The sequence below is a fragment of the Cajanus cajan genome, chromosome 3 (genome assembly GCF_000230855.2).
Source record: "Cajanus cajan strain Asha chromosome 3, NIPB_CcT2T_4, whole genome shotgun sequence".
In the NCBI taxonomy this organism is placed as follows: domain Eukaryota; kingdom Viridiplantae; phylum Streptophyta; class Magnoliopsida; order Fabales; family Fabaceae; genus Cajanus; species Cajanus cajan.
Window position 1 is genome coordinate 2,748,165 of NC_138519.1, and position 12,146 is coordinate 2,760,310.

Genomic DNA, 12,146 nt, shown 5'->3' on the forward strand with positions numbered 1-12,146 from the left:
GTAGTCGTGGTAATTTGAACCTACAATTAAGCCCTGATTCGTTGTTGTCACTGATTCATTTGAACTACCCGTTCTGGGTTATTTATACTCGCCAAGTCGGAATCTAACCGATCAAGGTCGAGTTTTTTCACAAAACGAGTTATTTATACTCGCCCAGCCGGACTGTTGCCGACAATCACGAGTACTCGCCAAGTCGGAATCTAACCGATCAAGGTCGAGTTTTTTCACAAAACGAGTTATTTATACTCGCCCAGCCGGACTGTTGCCGACAATCACGAGTACTCGCCAAGTCGGAATCTAACCGATCAAGGTCGAGTTTTTTCACAAAACGAGTTATTTATACTCGCCCAGCCGGACTGTTGCCGACAATCACGAGTACTCGCCAAGTCGGAATCTAACCGATCAAGGTTGAGTTTTTTCACAAAACGAGTTATTTATACTCGCCCAGCCGGACTGTTGCCGACAATCACGAGTTCTTCGAGTTATTTATACTCGCCCAGCGGGACTTTTGCCGACAATCACGAGTTTGCCTACAAGTCAGAATCAATTTGAAAATAATTTGAAAATAATGATTTTTATTATTTGATGTTACCTCGTTAAAAAACCTTTGTAGCATAAAACCCTCGCAGCAGACTCCCATGCTTCCTCCACGAATTAACATCTGGGCACGAAAGTCTATTAGATGTTGACTAGGATCCTGTTTCCCGTCAAACGGTTCCAACTGCTGATACGAAGCTGTTCTTTGACAAATCGGACCTTAGATTGACGATCCGAACGGTCAGAATGAAGAACCTCACTTCCCGAACCTATAGTCCAAAAATCAGCCCGATCCAACGGTGAACGACTTCACACCGATTAAAACACAGTACCAATCCTGTTTTGCGCTAGAACACTTTCACCTACTAATACGAAGTTTTTTTCTCCCAAACCAGGCCTCCGGTTAATAATCCGAACGGTCAGAATGAAGAACCACACTTCTGGAACCTACAGTCCAAAAATCAGCGCGATCCAACGGTGAACGACTTCACACCGATTAAAACACAGTACCAGTCCTGTTTTGCGCTAGAACACTTTCACCTACCGATACGAAGCTGTTTTCTCCCACACCAGGCCTCCGGTTAATAATCCGAACGGTCAGAATGAAGAACCACACTTCTGGAACCTACAGTCCAAAAATCAGCGCGATCCAACGGTGAACGATTTCACACCGATTAAAACACAGTACCAGTCCTGTTTTGCGCTAGAACACTTTCACCTACTGATACGAAGCTGTTTTCTCCCAAACCAGGCCTCCGGTTAATAATCCGAACGGTCAGAATGAAGAACCACACTTCTGGAACCTACAGTCCAAAAATCAGCGCGATCCAACGGTGAACGACTTCACACCGATTAAAACACAGTACACACTCTGTTTTTGTGCAGGAAACTTCCTCTCCTTCTCTCTCTCAGGGTCGCTCTCCTCTCCCAAGCCATTGATCAACGCCATCATCTCCTCCATGGTAGGGTGTTGTGGGTCGTGGTTGGATGTGTCGCCTCTCGCCATAGTAGAGTGTAGGTTTTTTCTTGTGACTTGGGGCGTAGGAAGAGTTTTACCGTAGCCCCACGGTGGGCGCCAAAATGTTCCGGTCACGGGATGCACTAGGGTTTTTCCTATATCAAGCCGCAAAGCCAGAGCATTCGAAAAGTGTAATCTGCCCTCTCAACTCTAGGGTTTTGGGTTTTATGGTACGTCGTTCATGGGCTACTTGGGCCCCGAGGATAAAGGGATTTCCTTAACCGTTAATATTTGGAGAATATCTTGTCATTAAAGATGGGATTTTATCCCTGATATCGGAACAGTATCTATGTGGGAGAGTTAGATCGGATTTTGGCCGAATTACTTCTGCAGAGCAGACAGGTCAGATTCTAACCGAGTGCACCCATGTAGATGGGTTGGATCGGATTCTGACCGGGACGGTACAATATATAATATTATTATAGAATATATGTTATTATATGACAATTTTTTTTTAGTGATATATAGTGATGAGCATGAGCGGATACCGAGACCAAGACCAAGACAAAACTTGTGCGTCTATGTTGTGGGTCGGTAATAGTGGGGAGTGGCGTGGGCGTAAAGGTGAAGAAGAGAGGCCCAATACTGAAAGTACCCCCAATAAATATTAGACAACTTAGATAAGGAGAACTCGTTACCACTTATGTAAATGTTGATTTTAATATCTCAAAATATAAAATATATTTAATATTTACCATATAAAAAAATAAAAAGAATAACAGAAAGGTGATATTAGAAGATTTAAAATTATTGTTACACTCCAACTACTCCATTCCATCACTGGCAAGGCAATCGCCATTCGCTGTCAAGAGTTGCGCTTGCCACTAACGCACCCCTTTATATTATATGTCACTGCCTTCCTTGTTGGAGGCATATCTTTTCATCAAATCATCATCATCACACTCCCTAATATAGCAAATAGGATACCCTCTCCCATTTTATATTTTGATCCTTTTCCAGTTTTATAAATGCTTTTTGATCCTTCTTAGCTTTTATGTGTGTTCTTTTTCTAACTCACTACATTTTCTTTTAAGAATTCAAATCATGTCATTTGAGCATCTTAAACTGAGACGCACGTATTATTTTATTTTTGTGTATATAAAATAGTAGAGAGAGAAAGACACTCTTAATTACTGGACAAAGAACTATTGAGAATTTTCAAAATAAATATCAATGTTTACGAAGTGGTTAATTGAAAATTAGTAATATTTAATTTAACTTAGATCAAGGTTAATATATGTTTACTGATATATTTTATTTTTCCTCTTACGCTAATACTTTGTTTGAGATGATTTTGGAAAGAGATAAATTGATAAGAAAAAAGTAAGTTTTACATATTAAGTAATATTAGATCTTTTAGTTAAGGGTACTGTAGTCATTTGGCTTATATATATTCTCTCTTGTGCTTTGTATTGCTTAGACATCATTTTTATTGTTAATAAAATCCTAGCCTCCTCACTTCTTCTTCTTCAATATGTTTGTTTTCTTCTCAATCTTAACATGGTATCAAAGAGCTTGGTTCGTGATTGGAATTAATTGTAGCACTTTCCACAACTTTTGTGAGGTTTAGGGTTTGGGAATAACTATAGTACTTTCTAACCCAGTTTGCAAACTCGATTTGCACTTGCATCCCAAATCTATTGTAACCCTCTCTGTTCTATTATGGTTCTATTTTTGTTCCATTGCGATGGTTTTGATAATCTATTTTACTGTTATTTTGGTTGTTGTACTCTGCTATTGCTAGGGTATGCAAATATGGATAGTGACAATGACTCTCTTCTAAAGGGGGAGGCTTATGTTCTTGCTGGAATTGGCTCACCGGGAGTTTTAGGGGTATATTAGTTTAGAATTTTATAGGATTTTAAAAAACTTTTTTTAAGTTAAAAAGTTCATTGATATTTAATCAAAGATTTTATCTCACTTAAAAATAATTTAGTGGTATTTAATATGATTTTTTAGAATTTTTTAAAGAGTCTATTAAAATTCATTGGTATTCATTTGAGATTTTTTACAATTTAAAAACAATCTATTGGTATTCAAAAATATAAAGATTTTAAAAGATTGTTGTATTAAACGAATTTTGAAGGACTTTTTAACAGTATCTATAAATATTAAATTCATAAAACAATTACATCCAAACCCATTAGAATTTGAAGGATTGTTTAAAATGACTTTTTAAGTACTTTAAAAATACTCTAGTACGTAAATGACAGTGTCATTGACTTGCTCTATTTTTTTTCTCCGTTTTCTTTAATTGAATTGCTTTTATTTTGCTTTATTTAGTTGAGTTTATTCCTCATATATATTGTAGGGCTCGATAGTCCACTTGTTGCTCCACCATAGTATGATATTGTCCGCTTTAGGCTAGGCCCGCACAGTTTTGTTTTTGGGTTCCCTCCCAAAAGGCCTCATACTATATGGAATGGTGGACACCCTTATAAACTAGCCAATGTTCCTTCATTTTACAAATGTGGGACTTGGGATGAATCCCAACATATATAATTAAGAAAATGCTTGAAATTTCAACTTTTAAGTATTAATTTTTTTATAACACGCGTAAAAAAAAGAAAGGTAAAAGTTAAAATTGATCATATTATGATCTCTACAATCAACTATAGATCTTCAAGACCTTGTAATCAATTTATATTTATTAGAACGATATATATATATATATGTATATATATATATATGTATATATATATATATAGGAGGGTTCAAATGACATTGGTGTAACTTTTACTAAGTATTACACCGCTTAATAACTTTATATTAAATGTAAATTTTATAAATTGAACCGTTAAATTGAAAGTCTACAACTAAAAAAGTCTACAAAATCTTGCAGATTCGATTAAAAGTCTTGCAGAATCTATTAAAATTCTGATTTAAAGTCTTACAGAATCTTATAAAGTCTTAAAAGTCATAAAAATCCTGCAAAGTCTTTTAAAATTCACGAGACTTTTTTTAACTAAATTTTTTTTTTAAATCCTAATCCAATACATCCTTCTTAATCTTTGCAATCATTTCACTCTTTATCTAAGAAAACATGCTATTTTTCTTACTTCCTAGATATTTATCTCATTTTTGTTCATTTGTGGACTATACAATAATAATAATGGTCTTATTTATTTGTCATAGACTCATGACTTAATGATAAAATTGGAAATATATGTTTTTAAAGGGGTTAACTTGAGTTACAAATAAGGTAAGATGTCCAATAAAGGAGATTCAAAGGTGTCAAAGTTCCTCACTTCCTACTATTACTTGAAAACTAGGTTATCAAAGCAATATTGTTAATTAACCTATGAAAGCAATTTTCAAACTCTTGAATCTTTGATGAACTAAATAATACCAACAAATATGGGATTAGTGACAAATTGGGTTCCACAAGAGAAGGAACTTTTAGTCCCCAAAATTTTGTCATCCTATAACTTTTGGTCTATTTTACCTAAAAACCTAACTCTGCTAGAGCAATAATGTGATCCAATATACTTTCAAGTGTGGCACATTTTGGCACTTTCATGCGTAACACCAGTAACCAATGTTTTTCTTTGTATTAATATAAATACGAATTTATTTAGGATGTTCGTGAATTGCCTATGATGGAACCACTCCCATCGTACAGTAGAGGAAGAAATGCAGCAGCAGGAAGGTATACTAGCTTCATATTTGGAACAAACCTCACTAATGTTATAGTCATAGCTAGGTATGGAAATAGTTGCATTAAACAATTATCAAACCAGTTGTTAAGGATTGCTGAATTCCTTTTCATCGATCATGTTCTACTCATCAAAACTTTAAATTTCAGTTTCCATTTTCCAAAGGTTACTTACTCTGATTCAATATATTCTATTGGGTTTTTTCTTTGACAATTTTAGTCATGATCCCTCTCTTGCTCCCACAATAATCCTAATTTAAAATTTTTACATACAAATTAAGAACAATAATAAATATATTATTTTTTTATAATTGAAATAATTCATCATCTTTATAAATACAGTACTTTTAATTTATCATCGAATAATTTATAAAGAAATATATTAAAAAAATAATTAATATTACATAAAAAAATAAAAATATCATTCATTTTGATATTTTTTTAAAAATATTAAAACTGTAGTAATGTATATAAAATGAAAGAAATGTTTTTTTAGTTAATCGTTTAATTTAATATTTATATTCAATGTAGCCTCTCAAGAGCTACATGGAGTCAAATTAGACATCTAGTTATTTGAAAAGCAAGATGGTTAGTCATTTGTTGAATGTTTAATGATGTATTGTGTGACTGATTAATAATCATCATACTACATCCCTTTCTTGGTCTTGTGATGATTGCTTAAATGACAATTTTTTTTTTCAAAATCAATTTCACATTATTTAAAAATTTATTATAAATTGATATCATGTTAAATTATTAACTATGGATTAAATAGTTTTATTATTGCTTGGCTTATTTGATTAAATTTAGTGTGAAGGAAATAATGACCATTGTGGTGTGGCAGGGGACAATGGCACCATAGACGGTCAAGGAGCATTTTGGTGGCAGCAATTTCTGGAGAAAAAATTGGAGTACACTCGGCCGTACCTGATTGAATTTATGTACTCACATAAGATTCAAATATCCAATCTAACGCTCCTAAATTCTCCATCATGGAATGTTCAACCTGTTTATAGCAGGTAATCCTGCCCTCTCATATTACACCTTTTAATTTTTCCAACTTCAAGTTTTACTCGGATTCTCAACTTAGTGAGTGAGATATTCATTCACCTTACTTTCTAAGTTATTAAAGTTGTGTATAAAAGCTTTGAGGCTTAACACAATTGTTTTTAAATAGACTTAATATAATATTAATTTTCAATTTTTATATCGATATTTTAAGCTACAAAATCATTAATTAATGTTTTAAAACCAATTAATTCTAACATTTTCTTCTAATAAAATAGACACGTTAAGAAAAAGATGATATAGTAAAGAGATTTTGAAGTAGAAATATTAATCTTTATAATATATATGCACAGGAAAAAAATAACCAGTACCAAAAGTTAAAAAAAAAAAAAAACTCTATTATTTTTCTCGATTAACAACTAATGATTATTCATTTTTTTTATCGGTACAATCAATTATATACTCTTAGTCAATTGACTCTTAAAAGTAATAATTACTTTTAATTTTAATGCTATAATCAACTAATCAAGATGATAACTAATATGTAATTGGTTTAAAAAGAAATGACTTAAATCTTTTAAATAAATCTAGAATTCGAAAAGTATAGATATAAGAAAAAAAAAGTGATTGAAAAGAAAAATTATATTAAAAATAGTCAATTAATTTTTTTAAAATATTAATAATTAATAAAAGTTACAAAATACTGATTTAAATAATAATAATAATAATAATCACTTTTATCGATAACTTATTATTATTATTAATAATAAACATAACTTTTATTGATAACGTGATTTATTAAGCATTGAACTTAGTATATCTTTGAATATCAATTTAAAATTATGCGTTCTAATATAAAAAAACTCATATATATATATATATATATATATATATATAAGGATTCATTAATTTATTTTAAATTTATTTTGTTTAATAACTCATTCTATATGAAATTGTTGCAATTTAATCGTTAAATATAAAATTTTTAATGCATAGATCAAGTCTTTAAATTTTTTTAAAAGATTTAAAATTATTTGATACTTAATTTCATTAATTCAAATAGATGAATAATCATAAAAATATTTTATATGTTAATTTAAGTTAATGAAACAGAGTATCAAATGATTTTCAGATTTACAAACATAATCTGTACATTAAGAATTTTAAATGTAATAGTTGTATCGTTAAAATTTGATATAAAATATGAATTATTAAATGAAGTAAGATTAGGTAAATTTACTCACAAAATAAACAGATCATTTCTCATATATATATATATAGGGAGCATATCAAGTGAGAGGGAATTTATTATGAGAGATGAGAGGGTTAAAATATAACCCTTAGATTAATCAAGTGAGAGAAAATTTGGGGTTTAATCAAGTGAGAAGAAATTAATCTAAGGGTTATATTTTAACCCTCTCATCTCTCATAATAAATTCTCTCTCACTTGATATGCTTCCTATATATATGTATATATATATATCAAATTAACCTTAGTTGTTTCAACTGCTTCAAATACACCCTTAAACTTGTCATTAGAAAAATGTTATCAGTTCATATATAGGGAATATGTGGTCTCATCTCTCAACACATATATACATTAATATTGAGCTATCTTATTATTTCAGACCTTACTTCTCTAGATAGCCAAAAATATCTTCATTAAGCATATTAAATTATTTTTTTAATTTTCTTAATTTTAAAAATTTTATATTATGAATTTTATTTTATAATTAAATATTTATATTATTAAATACTAGTTAAAAAATAATTTCCAACCCTATACAGCAATATTATTGTTAAAGGCCTCAACATCATCGCTTCTCTCCCATCCCCAACAACTGATGGCATTAATCCAGGAGAGCACCTGAAGATTATTTCTTGAGTAAATGTACATATTGATATGGAGAGAACGTATTGATATGGAGAGAACGTATAGAGTAAAAATGTAAAAAGAATTCATTTTGACCGTTTAGTTAAATCCAAGTCCAAGTTTTTATATTAATTTGGATGTTTATATATATATATATGCGCGCGCGCATGAATCTCACTTAATATTTTACTACTACTTTTTTTAAAAACATTATGAGTATTTATAAATGGAAAAATTTATAAATAAAAAGTTGAAAAGAATAATATATGTTTTTATCATTAATATTTTATTTCATTGGATAAATATTAAAATAATAAAACTTTTAACATTAAAAAAATGTGAAATGAATAAAATATTTAAAGACACATCAGTTCTATTGATATACAATATGTTAAAATTTAAAAATTGAGTTCACAATTATTTTCTTTACAATTGCGATCGTATTAATTCAATTTATCTAAAAAAAATATTTAATTTGATTTTGATATAGTGTCATCAAGTTTTAATATTTGAGCCAAATAGATACTTAAGGCATGCAACTTAATAAGAAAGAAAAACTCTTAAATCATTATCGTGTAAGAGTGAGAATTCATAATTACGAGATTATCGTTTTGTTTGGTTAATAATGAAAGAAAAATAATGGTGTGTTTGATAGAGAGAAAAGAAATAGGTAAAAACTAGAGTTGGAAGAGAAATATAAAAATGATAAACAAGTGAGTGAAATTAGATGAAAAATTGATTATTTGATTAAAGAGAAATAGGTGAAAAATAATATTATATATGTTTAATAAAATAAAAAAGGGGAGAATAATGTATATGAAAAAGATAAGAGAGAAATAAATAAATAAATAAATAAATAAAATTATTTTTAATTAATAAATTTTATTTTAATCATTTAAATAAAATTATATTAATGAATAAATAATATTTTGAAATAAAATATATAATTAATTAAAGTAAGTAAATAACTTTAAAGTAATATTTTTTAGACTAAAAATTAATTAAAATAATAAATTTAAATTAACTAAATAAAAATAAACATTTAAAAAATAAATATACTTCTAAACTTTTATTCAAATAAACTTAATTCTATTCGAATGCAAGTATTTAAATAAAATTTTTATTTATTCGATTCAATAAAAAATTTCATGTAAATAACGATTTCAGTGACGTACTATTTGAATATGAATAGTATTTTATTCAAATATGAATGAATTTTAAAGGCGTTCTTTGAATATGAGTGATGTTTTATTTGAATACCAATGAAATTTGTGTATAATGTTTATTTTCATGCTAAAATTTGCATCTTACATATTTTTTATTTTCTTGCTGATAAATTTCTTCGATACTAAACGATTATGAATTATTATTATTTCGTCTCCCTCTACTTTATTTCTTTATTATTTCCCATGTATTAAACGAAGTGTAAAGGAAAGTAAGAGAAAATAAAAACAAAAAGAAGAGAAAATGAAATAATTGTTTGATTATGAGTAACGTTAGATGTGCAACAAAAATTATGTATCATCATTTTTTTTATATTTTTTTCATCATTAATAATATCTCATTTTATAATAAATAAAATGATAAAGAGATCGACAAAAAAGTAATATTATATAAATTGTTGTATAATTTTTATTTTATTTGTAGAATTATTGGATAAGTATAGATAGTTGGGTGGATTGATGTATTTATCTTTCCTTGTTTTCACTTCTTTTTATATTGGCATTAGATTCTTTCACAAATACCAAAATTGAGGACTGCTAATAGTTTCTGGGGATGATTGTGTGGGACAGGTATGGCATAAAGTTACAAAACAAGTAATAATCAGACGGCTGACATGCATCTCTCCAAGGAGTGCAGCCATAGCCTTGGGGAGTGAGATGTCTGGTGGAATCCAAGATGTGAGAGCTGAGGACATCACAGCCATCAACACAGAATCAGGTGTCAGAATCAAGACTGCTGTTGGGAGGGGAAGCTATGTTAAGGACATATACGTCAAGAGAATGACCATGCATTGCACACCATGAAATGGGCCTTTTGGATGACTGGTAACTATGGTTCCCATGCTGATGGCCACTATGATCCTAACGCCTTGCCTCTCAGATCAAAGGCATCAACTATAGAGATGTGGTGGCTGATAATGTCACTATAGCTGCTACCTTTGAAGGAATCTCCAATGACCCCTTCACTGGAATCTGCATTGCCAATGTCACAATTAACATGGCACCCAAGGCCAATGAACAACCATGGATATGCACTGATGTTGAAGGGATCACAAGTGGGGTGATACCTAAGCCATGCAATTCTTTCCTGATCAGGGGCCTGGGAAAATCAAAGAATGTGATTTTCCCCAAGAGAATCTACCAATTGATATGTTGGAGCTTAAGAAGTGTTCTTACAGCATTGAACATGCATGACTACACTTACGTATTTCATGTAGTTATTTATTTAATCATTGTTCAAGTTGAGAAATAAATTTTCTCTCACAGTAATGATTAATGAAACGATTTTCTTTTTGTTAGATTGATGCTTGATGCTTCTTAGAACCTAAGCACTGTCCGTAAGTCCATTATATATATGTGGCAGTGATGTAAGTTTAGCAATAAGATCAAACTTTTGAGCTAGCTTAGAAGGTCTTACCCCTACAGGTCCAATTTGGTTTTGCATCCTCTTCAGCTCAGGCTTGCATGGCTTGTCAAATAATCATCTGAGAGTACCAGAATTAAGGATTTAATGATCTTATATATTATAGTACTATCCAGTACCTAATAACAAGAGAAAGGAAATATCCAACCAAACACAATCTGATGAAATAGAGACAAACTCTTTTTATTTCATATAACCAGAAAGTACATAGACAATATATATGATTTAATTTGAACCTCGTATACTAAAGGAGAAAAGCAAGGACACGTTCAACCCAAGACAGATCTTGAAAGAGAAAAAGTGTTCTATAGGACAAAAGCAGTTCCTTAATTAATCATGATCAGTTTTTGTTTCTTCCCAAGATTTGTTGAATAGTTAATGGTTTTGTGCCCTTGGAAAGTTGAGGATGAAGCACCGCCACTTCCACCACTTGGTGCCTTTCGGACGGGTGATAGTATCTGTTGGATCTAAATTCGCCCGATACTCAACTCTAACACATGTCATCCTATCGATCATGCATTTGTAAAGAAGATGGCATAAAGAGGTTGAGTGGGCCACTCGACCATGTACGATAGAGATTTAGCTGTTAAAATATTACCATCTTCTCGAATAGAAAAGATAAAAGAACGTTACCTTTTTTCTTTTCTTTTTCTTTTCTACGATCCATGCTTCCACTTTATAATGTGATCACGTGTACTGGTCTGGTTATTGTTACAATTTGTTTTATCTTATTAAGCGAGCTAAAGAAACCCCACTGAGAGATGAAAAGAGATAAAGAGTAAGGTTTAAAAATGAAAAAAGAAATTGTTATACATTGAAACTGCTTACTCAGTGATGCGCTATTGTTCTGAGTATCTCCAGTTTACTGAATTAGAGATTAATGCTGTTCGCTGTGACTTAACTCGAAGGATTTTTGCGTAGGGGTGTATCGAAAATTTCACCGTTTGACATCCAATAGTGATATTTATTACTCATTCTAGGCATGATCCTTGGTGTACATATATTTTCTCACTTCTACAGATGATATATGCGAGTAACGTGTGTGAATTCATATGTATAATTAATATGTTACGCATCAAGTTATGATATAGACGATAAGGTGGTAGATGTATATCAAACTCTAATTAATCAGGCCATGTTGTTGATGAGAGCTCATTCATACAACCTGCTGATGAGAGTAAATTTACATTTAGTTATTATTTTATAATTTATAATATGTTTTATGTGTCTACAAGTTTTATCCATGTAGAGTGGCTTTTCAAGTCATCACAGCTGCTGTTAAAGTCACAATCTATCCTTCTACCATTTGGAACACAGTCCCACAAACTCTAGCTGATATCAAGTTTCAAGAATTACAATAATTTCTTTTACAATGATTAATATAGTACATACTTCATAAATAAATAAAT

The 12,146-nt window shown here is 30.6% G+C and overlaps 1 pseudogene; it reads left to right on the plus strand.

Annotated features, from left to right (window-relative positions):
• The first annotated feature begins 9,751 nt into the window (after window positions 1–9,751).
• On the plus strand, window positions 9,752–11,842 carry LOC145955442 (putative polygalacturonase pseudogene; annotated as a pseudogene).
• The last annotated feature ends 304 nt before the right edge of the window (window positions 11,843–12,146 follow it).